Source organism: Podarcis gaigeae (genome assembly GCF_964106915.1).
Source record: "Podarcis gaigeae genome assembly, chromosome: 12".
Classification (NCBI taxonomy): domain Eukaryota; kingdom Metazoa; phylum Chordata; class Lepidosauria; order Squamata; family Lacertidae; genus Podarcis; species Podarcis gaigeae.
Window position 1 is genome coordinate 36,088,084 of NC_139688.1, and position 15,765 is coordinate 36,103,848.

At 44.4% G+C, this 15,765-nt stretch overlaps 1 protein-coding gene across 8 annotated transcripts in view; it reads right to left on the minus strand.

Annotated features, from left to right (window-relative positions):
- The window catches only part of OSBPL3 (oxysterol binding protein like 3), a 93,650-nt gene extending 84,762 nt beyond the window's left edge, over positions 1-8,888 (minus strand). For 2 of the 8 annotated variants that reach the window (XM_083705629.1, XM_083705632.1), the window contains exon 1: positions 8,771-8,887. The gene's annotated coding sequence lies outside the window, so the exon portion shown is untranslated. Of the gene's footprint in view, positions 1-7,402; positions 7,542-8,770 lie in introns of those variants that run through there. The other 6 variants (XM_083705630.1, XM_083705631.1, XM_083705627.1 and 3 more) reach the window with 5 other exon arrangements.
- Positions 8,889-15,765: the final 6,877 nt, after the last annotated feature.

A 15,765-nucleotide genomic window follows, 5' to 3' on the forward strand; every position in this document is an offset into this window, starting at 1 on the left:
GTCCAGATCCAATGATCCCCAGGCACGCACCTCCAAATTGTGGAGATGTTAGGTGCAATCCTGGCACCTAGCTAATTTCGAACACTGCCAGAGACATATGGCTTTGGATCATTGGCTTAACAGAGAATGTTGGCAGCACAAACTGCTGTTGTATTCCAGAAATCCAAGCAGCTCCAGAAAACTGGGCTGTAATCGACAACCCATTTACTCCAGAGCAGTTCAATTAAAGTCGCTGGGATTGCACTAAACTAAGCGGCTGCAGATTGTTGCCTTAAGCATGTGCAGTTCAGGGAATATATCTATAGTGATATATTCAACTGAGAGTTTTCATTCAGAAGTTTTAGCTGCATTTCGAAGTGTAGCCACAAATTGAGGAGATAACCGCAAATTAAAGAAATACACACTGGCTGTTACGTTGCCTACCTCAAATGACAGATTTTCACTGCAATTTATCTAATCGCCGCTATTCCCATGTTTAAACATATCCTATAACCAAACACCTGGCTGGCAAAATAAAGACCAAGCAGATTTTAAAAGCAACAACTGCATTAACAAGAAGCAAGCTTACAGTTTAAATATAAACTATGTGCATTATGGAGGTGCCCTTCAGCTGCCAACCTCAGCCATGCAGGAACTGATTTTCACAGCACCATCGCACAAGGACAAAGCAAATCACATGGGGACACATCATAGAAAAAGTGGGTCCCATGTACTCAAGGACCATAACTGAAGGGCACCTGAGAAAATGTACTTATCAGCAAGCAAGTCCTGGAATCGTAAGACTGAAACACCAGGCTGGTTCTAGTCAAGTTCTCTGAGCTATAACAAATATTTGTGACGTGGTAGACTGGCTATGATTCAGACTTGGAAAGAGACTTGACACGCATCACACATCTAAAGCACATGACTTCCCCCAAAGAATCCTGGGAACTGTGTTTGTTAAGGGTGCTAGAGATCTGCAAGAGTTAAACTACGATTCCCAGGATTACTGGAGAAAAGCCATTTTCTTTCAATGTATGATAAGTATCAAAGCAAGGTCTGGAGAATCACCTATCAAGGATGCTGAAAGAATGGGTTTTCTGCATCAGAAGGCTGCTGAGGTCTGTTCCAGGTCTATGACTGGAAACTCCTGCTCAGCCATGAAGCTCACAGGGCAAAGTCACTATCTCTCACCCTACCTTAATCCAATAGTCCTGTGAGCCCAGTTAATTTAAAAGGGAAGCTGAAGGAAGCATCCAAAAGCCTTTGGGAGTCTCCCTCATACACACGTTTTAAGATCAGGGTGAAATTGGGGATTTAGAACAGAAGTAGGGAGCCTCCGCCAACTCTCCGAGTTTGGGAATTTGGAAGGGAAGAGGCTTGCATGGGAAGTCTTTGAGAGTTTCGCCTACTCCCTTCTAAATTCCCAATCTCATGCTGATCTTTAATCTCCACTCATCAACTGATGCCCAGAGATTCGATCCTGCTGCCTAGGCTGCATGATCCTGTTCCCTGCTTGGAAATGGGCAGAGCAGCAGATGCAGGATTAAACCCTGTCCTCTCATCCATCCATAGATATGTCAGCTGATAGGTGGGTGAGTGTGGTTTGGTGAAAACTGCCTGGGAGGCCAAATTGAACCCCCTGGCAAGCCAAGATTGGCTCATGGGTCAGAGGTCCCTACCCCTGGCATAACTACTTGAATGCCTACGATCCTTGGAGGAATTATAGGATTCAAATGTTTGACTGAAGCAAAATCACCATGACCCTCAGTAGAATCAGAATCTGTCTGTAGACTGAATACATAACCAAGTGTCACTCATGCTATCTTCCATTATAGCACCCTGAAAATGGACATTAAATATTGTGTATGTGTGTGTACATGCATATTCTCCTTAAAAATCCATTTATAGTATATGAATGCCATTCTTTTTGGACAACTGGGGTTGTTACAGTTGCTGTAAAAAATCTAAATCATTTTCCATGACTCTCAGAAAGTATGCATTCAAATTTTAAAAATACACACATTACAACTATTCTCTTTTTACAAGTATTCTTGAAGCTTCAACTGAGGCAACAAAGCATTATTTTTATAACTAAAAAGACACATACACACACACCAACAACCCTTAAGTACTTACAAATAGCATTCTAATTTCCAAGCTGTTTCACAAAAGTGTTAGTAGAATGTGCTAAGCTTTTTTTAAAGAGACAAACCTCATCCATATTTCCTGTACTTTGAGAGTAGCCGGAAACCAAGGATTTACCACACCTGCAAAGTCCCCCCCCCCCCCCGCCCAATCTCCTCTTCCTTGCATCCATTCATACTGAGAGGAGTAACAGAGGTTTTTTATTGAGCATTTTCTCAACCTACACACATTGAAGCCTGCCAAGATACCACACAGTGCCACAAAGCAGAAGCTGGGGCTACGAAAGACTGTATCCAAAAAAAGGGTAATTTTTATTGGATGAAAAATGGCAGATTCATACAGCACTGGGACAAGTATGGCCTGAAATTACCGTATTTTTCCATGTACAAGAGTAGGTCCCCCCCCCCAAAAAAAAATAATGTCGAAAATTAGGGGGCGTCTTATACTCTTGGCCATCTCCTCACATTTTCTTAAATCTGAGTCCCCCAAAATACATGCCTTATACATGGGGGCGTCTTATTTCCAGGTCTAAGACAAGGGGTGTATTTCTCCTTCCATGTATCGTGTATCTTCACTTATCTAGGACACAATTTCACAGTTAATCAGAGTAAGATATTCACCTCAGGCAGTTGTTTGGGGTGTCAGAAAGGGCAGCGCACTGTTAGTTATTCAATTTATTATTGTCTTGCCAAAGAAGTGGGGAAGGTGCTTGTGGGATTTTCAGCCTCAGGCACCAAAACAACTTCACTGGCCTTGGTGCGGCACAATTGCCAGCTCTATCTCAGGGAGCCTGCCTTTGGTTTGTCCTGCAAAATGGGGTCCCTGAAATCTGTGTCTGGGGGCCATGATGAGGACCAGAAGCACTTAGCACAGCCCAATGAAGGAGATGGAGAACAGGTTGGAGAAAATGACCCAGCAGCCAACTTTTTTTTAGAAAGCGTACAAGTGAAACAGGTAATGGAGGACAAAGTAAAAAAGACCTTGGCTATGCAAGGTTTTTCTACCTTGAGGTAGAAATGTGTCTGAGAACTTGAGTGGAGAGCCTTGGCCAAAATCAATAAAACAGAGCTCTTTGGCCAGTTACACTGAGCTGCTGAGCTTATATAGAAAACAAAAAACAAGAGAGTAAACCTGGTAATGTGGAGAATGCTATAATTGGGGCGCTACTGTATTGGTTTCAGTATTAAATAGTTCCAAGCGCAACTAGAAATAGATTCAAGATCGTCACAGGCTTTATGCTTTGTTAAGTCATTGCTCATGCATTAAATACAGAACTTAGTTCCTGCACCTCTCAGGTGGGTGTCATTGCCATTATAAGAGAACAAGGTGAGTTCCTCCAGCACCTCTTTTTCTGGAAAAATAGCACTGACTATCAGACTCTTCATTCTGAAAAGTTTTGGGCTAGCCATGAAAAGCACACAAGCATATGTGATTGAATAATAATAATAATAATAATAATAATAATAATAATAATTGTACCCCTGCTCATCTGACTGGGTTGCCCCAGCCACTCTGCACAGCTCCCAGCATAAACAAAAGCATAATGAAACATTAAACGTTAAAAACTTCCCTATACAGGGCTGCCTCAAGGTGTTATGCTACTACAACATCAAGATCCATCCAACTTGCAAGGAAAAGGCCTTGAATTAAGGAATTCAGAACCCAGTAATTTGTGATGCATAAACTGAGCTCATAGTCCTTCCACACATATACCCAGTCCTGATTATTCCAAGCTTTTTTTTTCATTTTAGTAGTATAATTTAGGGCAGGGGAAATGCTACTGCTGCTGCTGTTAAAGCCATCAGGGACCTAAAATCCTTGGCAGTCTACTACAGATCACCCAGAGATCTGCCTGTAAATCCCAATCTACCTTCTACCCACCTTGGCTATATTCATCTGTCTCTCTGTTTTAAGATGTCGCATTCCCACATGCATAGGGCTCTTCAAGGAGGATTCAGTGAGGGATACTAATTTCCCACAACTTCATATACAGTAGTTCACAATCCAGAGCATGGGTAGGCAAATTAAGGCCGGGGGCCGGATCCGGCCCAATCACCTTCTACCTTCTAAATCCGGGCTGCGGACGGTCGGGGAATCAGTGTGTTTTTACATGAGTAGAATGTGTCCTTTTATTTAAAATGCATCTCTGGGTTATTTGTGGGGCATAGGAATTCGTTCATTCCCCCTCCAAATATAGTCTGGCCCCCCACAAGATCTGAGGGACAGTGGAGTGGCCCCCTGCTGAAAAGGTTTGCTGACCCCTGATTCATAGCATGTGTGAGCCAACTACTTACAGGAAAACCACCAGACCCATTCTTTTTGAGCTGCAGATTTGTTTCCAAGGGCGCCAACTGCCAGGAATCCTGGCACCACTTTCTCTTGGTGCGGGGAGCAAATATTTAAAAATGATATTAAAAAATGATAGCGAGAAACAGTCTGGAACCACTATGGGAACGGCTAATTGTAGTACATGGTTGCTACTAGCACCACTGCGGTTGGTGTCAAATTTTCAGCACTAATAAGAACATCAGAAATGTTATTTCCGCTTCTCTCTCAATGAATGAGAAAAGAAAGTGCAATTGAAAAGGCTCAAAGTGTATGTGAGTATATGAGAGAGAAAGAAATTCAGTGGATGGAGTACAGGGCTTTTCTCATACCACCTGTACTTCTGAGGTGGTCCAAAGGAGTGTCCTTTCGTACATTCTACAAACCTCATTGGGGATCTGCACTGTACGTCCTTCTTGGGTGCCCACACTCAGACCATTGGGTTCATCTATCTCAGTATAGTCTACTCTGACTGGCAGTGCTTCTTCAGGGTTTCAGACAGGGGGCTCTGCTTGGAGATGCCTGGGATGGAGCCTGGGGCCTTCTGCATGCAAAGCAGATGTTCTACCACTGAGCCCTTCCTCAACTGAGGCCCAAGAGAAGACATCAGGAGGCAAATCCTCCATTAGAGTTTGTTGAGATCAGAAAGTGTGGGCAATCAGGGAAGCTGCAGAGCGCTAGAGAAAGATGAACACACACACATACCACCCTCAGCCAGCTCAGAAGCTACACCCGAAACAAATTCATGAAGTGCCCATGAAATGAAACAGAAAAATGGAAGCCCCATTTGCAGAAGAAGAAAACTTTTGAGATACCAGAGGACCAGTTTGGGCCTAGCATTAAAATTGCTAGTCCTTTGCTGACAGTTTGACACCAATGTGTTTGCATCACTGTATGCAGAGGTACAGCAGTGACCATATAGTCCTGGCTGCTTTCTCTGAACCCAATAAACAGGAAATCAGTAGCACTGTGTCCAGAAGAAACTAGATTTAATTACTCCCCTCTCTTAAGAAGTGATCAAGAAAGAAGAAATTTCCATTGATGCAAACTGGGGGGGGGGGGGGTCTTAAAGAGGCCACAAGCTATATCTGCAAAAGTGCAGATATTCTCAGGATCTCTGAGCTTACATTCAACAGCCAGCTGGTTGTCTATTGCCATTTCCAAGGCACACAGCAAGAAGGCAAGATTTGTGGTAGTTCCCTGGGAGGCTGAAGAGCCTCCCAGAAATTCAGAATTCAACCCCCAGATGTAGTAAGCAATACATGGTGAATGCATCAACTAATCCAGAATTAGAAATGTTTCAGGGTACAAAGTAAACTCTTACAATTAAACAAAACAAAACAAAAAAATTGTATTAAAAATCCTCAACATTGCAGTTCCATTTCAAGCTGCTACAGACATATTCTTGAAGGGATAAAAACAAATACAGGAACATCAAATACTGCTCTCTAACAGCACCACTGAGGATTGCAATAGATTTTATGAGAGATGACTAGACTGATGTTCAGAATCTGAATCGTTTCAGAGAATGCAAGCAAACTAGGACATCTGCTCATGCCTATTCAGGCTAATGAGTTTATTTCCAGTTAACGGCTAACAGGGGAACCATGCAGCTGCACTCTACATTTCAGAAGATCTGAACTCATTTATGCTTGCTGCACAGCATCACAAAGAAAGATAAGAAAGCAATGATTAGGCTGCATCCAAATGGCAGTTTGAACCACAGTTGGATGTGGTTTATTGCTACTACTCCTCATAAATACTACCAGTGGGCCTGGAGAGTTCATGTTACAATACCCAACATGGAAAGTGCCACCCTTATTGTGATCCTGATAGAACCAGTGTATTATTTGGGGCAGCAGGAATCAGTATGGAGAACTCCTGTGTATCTTGCAGATGGCAGGGACATTGAACTTCCAGCTTGATACTTTGAATGCCTTTATATGGAGCGACTCTTATTTAAATCATCCAGACCAGAGCCTCTTATGCTATCATCACAGACTCCCAAATTCTGCACAGGAAACCAGCTGCCCAACACCAAGCCTGCTGTGGGAGAAAATAGGTACTTTCTCGACACAGAGTGATATTACTGTATTGGTCTGAGATGCTGAGAACCACAGGAACTATACCAGTACAAAAAAAAACTCCTAAGAACTACAGAAATAATACAAGCTCTTTTGAAGGGCCAACTACCATCGGTGGAAAAAGTACTCAAGCTTTCAACAAATCAATCCACAGAACTCTGGAAAAATAAAAAGTAGCAGCCAGATATTGAGCAAAGACCTCTCTCAGAGATTTCTCTAATTTAGCTCAGTACTGGAAGAAACAATGCAAGTATTTCTCATGTCACGTATAACTTCACAGACAAATTATCAAGCTCTTAAAAAAAAACCTTTTGCAAACCTTTCCAGCAACCAAGTGAAAAAATTGTGCACAGAATATAAGATTTGCAGAATATAAGAGTTTTGCAAGGTAGCATACAGCTCCCCAAACCTAGTAAGATACCACCATTGGGTGAAGATGGGGAAAGGAAAGGGTAGGGATGTCCTTGCTGGATTGACCCAAAGAGTCTCCTTAACCCAGTACTGTATTCTGGCAGTTAGCAGCCAGAAGATAGTAGAAGCTCACAAAACAATAGTGAGAGTCCTTTTATTTGCATCACTAATCTTCCCAAACCAACTTGCCATACACCCTTCTCTTCCTCTCCTCCCCAGTGGCATATTTATGGCTAAAAGTGTCAATGCATGTAGTTATAAAACGAAGCTACATAACAGCTGAGCGTTCACACAAGCCAAATTGCAGAGGAAAACCAGAGAGGAACAGAATAAGAGCAGTAAATCGATGTATGCAATTGGAAAGTTGCTTACTCTCCCGCCCCTCAAAGAAAACCCAGGGGGAAACTACAGCAGAACAAGTAACAAGCTTTCTGGAAACTCAGCTCTCTTCCTACCTGGGAACTGACAGCGATCGCAAGCATCAGTCGGGCTATAAAGTAAGCTCTTCCGAGCCACGGCTGTGCCCCCACCGCAGGCAGGGCTTGGAGGGAGCGAGATCCAAGCGGCTTTTCCTCACCTCTGAGCAACCTGCCAAAGCACAGCCAGGAGTCAGAGAAGCCACTGACAGGCAGACAGCCGCGACAACGAAGCGGGCGGGAGCGACAAACACAAAGATGCACCCTCTAAGCAGCTCTACCTGCCTGCTCCCTGCTACTCCCTTCGGCGGCGACAAAGGGGCGGAGCCTCTCGGCCAGACCCAGCTTGGTTCCTCCCAGGGAGGTTCCGGAGACGGCAAAGAATCGTCTCGGTTGATTGACAGCGGCGCTGACCAAGGGGAACCTCCAGACGGATCAGCGCCAAGGCGGCGTTCGCTCGCGCTTTCGCGGGCAGCCGCCGGGTGTTTCCATGATGTCAGCGAGCCATGTTTCTCGGACAGGTAGAAAAAGGAGATGCGGCGCGGGCGGGCGGGCCGGCACCAAGGAGAGCGAGTCGAGGCACCCGTCACCCTGGGGCAAGACTTTCGCGTGCGATCGCAGTACACCCGGATGAACTGAGGCAAAGGTGCTTAACCCGAAAGGTGGGCTTAAACTGGCCAAGGCAAAGAGGCATGATTTAGAGTCGGGAGAACGCTTCCCTGTTACAGCAGAGTCAGGATTTCAGTGCAACAAACTAATCCCGAACCAGCTTTACTGCACCTCTTCCTGAGCTTAGCGATTTACAGTTTCCATAATTACTTCGGATTTGCACCACAAAACGCATGCAATATTTCCCATTCTTTGCAGTGCGGCTCGATCAGATGACCACACCATTCTAGAAGAACCCCCGCTTCTGCAATCGCCCGTCCTGCCAAAGTGTGTCCCCCCCCCCAAAAAAAATTGCTCATTTCGCCAGCGAGGAACGCGCAGCACCTTTAAAAACCATTCAAACCGTCGTTTCGTGGCCGGGGACAGCGTCTGAAGAAAGCAAAGGCATTTTAAGCTAAGGAATAATTGCAACTCACGAGCCCAGATTTGAAAACTCAGCTGGAAAAGCTTGGAGGAAGCTGCTGCAAAGAAGCCCGACCACTTCCACAACTTAGCTACAAGAACTCGCAGCCTGTACACATAATTAAAGCAGAGCCATGAAACCTTTAAGAAATAGCCCCTCGCTATCATGAAACCATCCGAGTGAGAATCAAACTCCACAAAGATTGAAGGACAGAATGCAAAATGCAGAAAGGCTCTCAAGATTATTAATTTGCATATAGACATTAAAAAGCTGGAAGCATCCCCAGGTATATTCAAACTGCCCCAGCCATAGATTTCAGAGTTGCGGACACTTGCCTCTCGAGAAGACTCCTTCCCTTCCCATTCTGTGAGTTCTCTCAATGCAGCGACAAAGGAAAGAGTCCGCCAGTCCCACCCAGATTCCGCCCAGGCGGCGGGTTTTACTGGCTGCTTTCAAGGAGGCGGGGTTTCGCCTTGCATTCTTCAAGTAATCTCATCAACGCCTTGGCACCATTCAGGGTTTGGGCCGACGAGGAGCCAACTGTGGCGCTTCTCGCCCCGGAAGAACAGACAGCTCATTAGGGCGCTGCCCCGTAAACACCCACTTCTGGGCTGAGATGGGCTCCCACATTCCACTGCCGCATGCCAGGGACGCCGTTGGTTCCGATTAGAGCACTTTCTGCCCCAGCCGCGCAAAATAGAAACCCATTGCGATGTTAAAATTGGCAGGAGGTTTGGGGTTTGGGTTGTTTTTCGAAAAAGGAATCGAGCAGAGGGCAGCGAGGTATTTTTGCTACTGAAGATGCAAATATCCAAATGAAAGCTTCTCACAGCCTTTAACGTGGGCATTCTAAAAATATTACGTTTGCAGTTTGCGTGGGTGAAAGCAAAGAACGGATTGCATGCTACTTCGGGCTCAAACCACGCTGCTTACCGTTCTGAAAGCAACTGTTCAAAGATCCTTCCGTCTGTTTTTGCCCTGGTACAGTTAAAATGACACGGAGCATGCTTCCGGGTTAGGGTGCAGAAAACCAGGATAACTGTTCAAGAAAATAAACGTAAGAAAATACAGCTGTAATTATCGTAGAATTGACCTGCGGAACTCATTGACTCCAGCATTGCTACTGGGCAATAATAGAATGGCCTCCAAAACAAAATCTAATGGAAAACCTGACAATACGCTCTGAAAGCTAGTGAGGATTCTTAAAGAAGGTAATGGAGGATGAAACACATTTTCTCTCCCTGCATTCTTGGGAGGGATATTGACTACTCATCTGGGCTATTCTAAGTTTCTATAAGCACCAAAATCTGAATCAGTGACCCTTAGAATGAAAAATATTTCTCGCTCATGCCCAATTGTAACTAAACCTAAGTACAGTGGTACTTAATTTGTTCCGGAGGTCTGTTCTTAACCTGAAACTGTTCTTAACCTGAAGCACCACTTTAGCTAATGAGGCCTCCTGCTGCTGCCACGCCGCCAGAGCACGATTTCTGTTCTCATCCTGAAGCAAAGTTCTTAACCCAAGGTACTATTTCTGGGTTAGCAGAATGTGTAACCTGAAGCGTATGTAATCTGAAGCGTATGTAACCCGAGGTACCACTGTATGCACAACCGAAATAGCCAATATTTCCCCCCCTGCTTCCCCCTGCCTCCCCCCCCCGCTGTAAATTATCATCTGTCAAGTTCTAGATCTAAGCAACACACACACACGAGGCACTGGCATCTACCTGATCCCATACATTTTGTGCCATCCATTTCAGTGGGGCCTAGTTTTCTGCAGCATTCTTAAGAGTGGGTTGCAATGCATAGAATTCAGGATGAATACTATTTGCACTCCCTAGGGAATAGCGGATGCCTGGAAGGCACCATTTGCATACGGAGAAAAGGGAGATTCAGTTGTGCAGAGCGCTACAATGGTCTTTGCTCCAGAGCCCTGACAATGAGGGGGATGGCTGACTAAGAGCAGAGATGTAAGAGCAGCAAAGTGGGCTGGTTTAATTACTGCTAATTTCGAAGCATTTGCACAATGTCTTTTTATAGCCTTACTCAAGGGCAAGGAGCTGCAATGTCACTGTAGCAACTGGTAAAGGTAAAGGTAAAGGTACCCCTGCCCGTACGGGCCAGTCTTGACAGACTCTGGGGTTGTGCGCCCATCTCACTTAAGAGGCCAGGGGCCAGCGCTGTCCGGAGACACTTCCGGGTCACGTGGCCAGCGTGACATCGCTGCTCTGGCGAGCCAGAGCTGCACACGGAAACGCCGTTTACCTTCCCGCTGGTAAGCGGTCCCTATTTATCTACTTGCACCCGGAGGTGCTTTCGAACTGCTAGGTTGGCAGGCGCTGGGACCGAGCAGCGGGAGCGCACCCCCCGCAGGGATTCGAACCGCCGACCTTTCGATCGGCAAGTCCTAGGCGCTGAGGCTTTAACCCACAGCGCCACCTGCGTCCCGTAGCAACTGGACTCTGACCCAAATGCTGAAACCAAGCAAAAAGGACGCTTAAATAATAGTCACTCATTATTGTGGGACTTTAGCTATGCAGAACTATCAGAAACCAGTGGTAAGGAATATGTAATTTGGTTAGAACAGTTACACACCGGAGGAAACTCAGGCATTGACTGCTTGCACCAGTATTCTGGAATCCATGCAAGTGCAGCTCCTGACATAATGCAAACTTTGATCCTCTAGATCACAGATTCAGCAGGAAATGAATCTACTGGGAGCAAAAGGGATGCTAATAGGAATATCCTTTAAGCCAGTATTTTTCAAACATTCTTTCTAGGAAGTGGTAGTTCTCTTTGATATGGCGTATGGGGCTGGTTTCTCCTGTTCTTCTTTTGACATGTTTCACAATATATTCATTCACCTTGCATTGAACTTTATCGCAGAACTTCAATGTCCCAAGAGCAGCGTTTATTTCCATTATAGAACCCCTTTCACTCAACATCAAAGCCATACAGAAAAGCAGGGCTTTCCCATCAGTTTCTCATGCCTGCTATTCTTCAGAGCCTTGCTTATGCAGCTCTGAGGCCCAGTATTTTTGGTGTTGATGGAAGGAAACAACAAGATGCTCTTCACATCAAAGGAAATTTAGCATTCTTCCTTGCCCTCAGAAAAAGGAGGAAATATTGCATGGTGTCCAGCAAAATCAAACCACCAGTGCAATGATTTTTGGCTGTGCAAAGGAACATCCTCTCCCTCTCCTCTCCCCACATGCCCCCCCCAATCTGTTTTGGAGGGTTCTCCCAACTCTCCGCAGTCAATTTTAATCAAACATTTAAAAAACCTTCCCTATACAGTGGTACCTCGGGTTAAGAACTTAATTCGTTCTGGAGGTCCGTTCTTAACCTGAAACTGTTCTTAAACTGAAGCACCACTTTAGCTAATGGGGCCGCTGCACAATTTCTGTTCTCATCCTGAAGCAAAGTTCTTAACCCGAGGTAATATTTCTGGGTTAGCGGAGTCTGTAGCCTGAAGCGTCTGTAACCTGAAGTGTATGTAACCCAAGGTACCACTGTATAGAGCTGCTTTCAGATGGTTCGGGGGTCGGATAACTCCATACCGTCTAACATTTCTCTGATGAAAATAGGGACGTCCTGGGGAAACACAGGACATTCTAGCATCAAATCAGAAACCGATGGCTTCTGCAAATGTAGGATTATCCCTGGAAAACAGAGACACTGAGTTGGATAACCACTCTTTCTAGAATGAAACTGCATTTTATTTTTCTTTCTAAACACAAGTGAACTAACTGATGGAATTGGATTGAGAACAAATATCATGATTCTGCAACTTACTGACAAGGGTCAAGCATGTTAGAAACTCCTGAGCAAGTAGGGACGGAGCCATGGTCAAAGTGGTCCAACAGGATGACTTCAGAAAAGCTGCTAGGCCCTGGAAGAAGGAGCAGCGATGAGGGGAGCCCTGTTCCAGTTTTTCATCTGACATCCCAGTAGTGGAAGCTGCCACCCAGAAGCAATTATAAGAATCAAGTGCAGCTGAGCTTTTGATTGTTGCCTCTGGCCTCTAGTCTGAACGAGAAGTCCCCATTATTCTTTGATAGTCATTATTGAATTACATTAGCTACAACATTAAATTGCAAGATCACAAAGGCAAATCGTTCTCTGAAATAAAAGCTAAGCTATCGCAAGCATCTAAGCGCAGTTTGCCTTTCATAAATTAGCTTGTCATTTAACAGTCATGGTTTGTTTGATGGCACCAATTTACGGAGAGCCAGACATTGCTATGGAACTATCTAAACGGACCCAGTTCAAAGGGCTGGTTATGACCAAACAGTTTGGACATCCTTATTAGCACAATGGATCCCATCGTGTGACTGGGGTTGCCAGCTGAAATCTAGGACAGTAGAAAATGTATTATTGATCATTACTGTAAAAGTAGACCAGTATACCTAGGTAAAAGCATATCTATGTATACAATATCTACTGTTATATACAGAGACATATGAAGACACAGAGCCTTCTCTCTCTCTCTCTCTCTCTCTCTCTCTCTCTCTCTCTCTCTCTCTGTGTGTGTGTGTGTGTGTTGTGTGTGTATCTCCTATGATGTGTTCTGAAGGGACATCATTTTCTGCATGGTAGGCTGCTGGGAAATCTATGCTGCCTGGATTTCCATACTATGAAAAGGGTTTTATATAAATGAAATAAATAATACGAACACATTTGAGGACAAAGCTGCATTTGTCCAAAACCCAAATGACCACTTCTTATAGGGAAAAACAACTTAAGGAAAAGGCATTTTGGAGAAGCGGAAATAAACCTTTCTCCTTCCTAACCCATTTTTGCTTTTTTAAAATGGCTTTCTGTCCCGCACCCCCAATTACTGGTACTTCTGGAAGGCTTCTAAATGCACATTTACTTTCTCAGTCATGCACCCAGGAGAACATTGATGGCAGGAGAACGTTAAAGAAGTGAAGATGAATCAACATGCGTATATACAAGTGAGGCTGAGGCAACCTGGTACCCCTGGCTGGCCTGATGAGCAAATAGTCTGAGCTGCTATAGGGCAGCTTCCTATGTTCATTCATGAGTCTTTGCTGTCAAGGTCCAGGATTCCAAGTCCTCACCCCTCACCTTCCTCCTCCCTGAACAACAATTGCCATCTAGATGGAAAGGCAGAAGTGAAAATATCAAAACGGTAAAACCCTCTATCTGTGCATAAGAATATTTTTGAGTGGGACGAAAGCAATAATATTGCAAGTGATCCCTTCCAGAATCTAAGAAGATCAACCAATATTGTGAACACAGATGCAAAAGCCTCCCACATGTTTCTGCCTCTAGCACAGTATGTGGGCAAGGAAAACAAAGAAGAGGCGAGAGGAAGATGGAATGCTCTGACTTGCAGGCTCTGTGCAAGCTTGAGTGCCATTCATTAACCTAGGACCAAGCTGTCCATCATTACCCAAAACCAAGTAGCTGGCTTGGGTACCACTGTCAATCTGATCAGCCTCCTTCATCTGTAACTCCAGAACACGAGGCAGGCTAATTGGGAGCAAATGCAGAACGGTTTGATGCAAATCAGTTGCCTCACACAATATTTCTCATGCTCATATGCTCTTCCTGAGCACGAGATGTGTGTACAATATCTGTCTTGTTAGGTGCCAAATGAGCTGATTGCCCAACCGGGAGACAGCTTCTTTTGTCATTTCCCCCGCCACTCAGAAAAAGTTGACTGCTTTTGCAATGCGACAGTCGGAAGAGACAAAGAAACAGCAGCTCAGCATGGTGAGGGATGTTCAGCTTCTTGAAAAGGCCAAATCAGATGTAGAACCATAGAGTTGGAAGAACCTTGAGGGTCATCTAGCCCAACCTCCTGCAACGCAGAAATCTCAACTAAAGCATCCATGGCAGATGACCATCCGACCTCCGCTTAAAAACATCCAAGGAAGGAGAGTCCACAAGCTCCCAAGGGAGACGGTTCCACTGTCAGACGGCTCTTACTGCCAGAAAGTTCTTCCTGATGTTTAGTCAGAATCTCCTTTCTTGTAACTTGAATCCATTGGTCTGGGTCCTACCCTCTAGAGCAGGAGAAAGCAAGCTTGCTCCATCTTCCATGTGACAGCCCTTTAGATATTTGAAGGTGGCTATCATATATCCTCCCAGTCTCCTCTTTTCCAGGCTGAACATACCCAGCTCATTCAACCGTTCTTCATAAGGCTTGGTTTCCAGACCCTTCATCACCTTGGTTGTCCTCCTCTGCACACATTCCAGCTTGTCAATATCCTTCTTAAATTGTGGCACCCAGAACTGGACACAGGATTCCACATGAGGTCTGACCAAGGCAGATTAGAGTGGAACTAAACTTCCCTTGATCTGGACACTATAATTCCGTTGATGCAGCCTAGAATAGCATTAGCCCTTTTTTGCTGCATCACGCTGTTTTTACCAATATTACCAAATCCCCTTTCTCTCTGCGAACAGAATTTAGAAAGCTCACAATTCCTGCATCTAATAAGACAGTCCTACACATATCAAAAAGCACATGCAGCAATGTGGGTTGTTTCACATTACAACTTAATTGTGGAAATGATGTCACTTCCTATATGGAAATGACATCTTTAGAAAAGTTTGCTCATGCAGTTTCCACATTTAGGGAATCAGAAAACTTTTGACTCACCTGTTTTAAGAAAACCTATAAGGGCCAAACTTAATAAGCTGCTTGCTGGAGGACAAAAATGCAAGCAACTGTGTTTTAAAAACACCCTTCCTCAGCTGGGGTTGGGGGCAGATATGGTTTTTCCCATAAAATGTGCCACATCTAAGCAAATCAAGGGACAACAAAGACCCCAAACAGTAGGCAAAGGAGAATGAAAGGATATAATTTCTATAGGTTTTCAAAAGACTCTTGACTAAAGCCTGATCAGAGGAAACTTGATGACTTGATCTAGGAAAGTCATGAATTAAAAACTAGTAAGAAGACAAAGAGTAGAAATAAATTACCTGTTTTCAGCATGGGAGGAAGTTAACAGAGGAGCGTCCAATGGCTCAGAGTTGGAACCAGTGTTCCATGCCAATATTCAATATATTATTAATAGCTGAGAATGGATTGGTAGAATACAAGGTGATAAAGTTTCTGGATAGACCAGAATGCCCTGTCAGAAAGCCGCTGTAATCTTGTTGCTGGATAACACATAGTGTGGTCGGTTCCTGACATCAAGAATTCTGGTAGCAGACATAGGCTTGAAATTTGTTTGCAGGGGCCCAGCAGAAATGTCAGCTATTCTAAGGTTTACAGCATTTTTATTTTAAAAAACCAAACACCTGATAAAATATTTTTGTTTTATTCAGTTGCTTTTCTAAAGGAAAGAAAGGA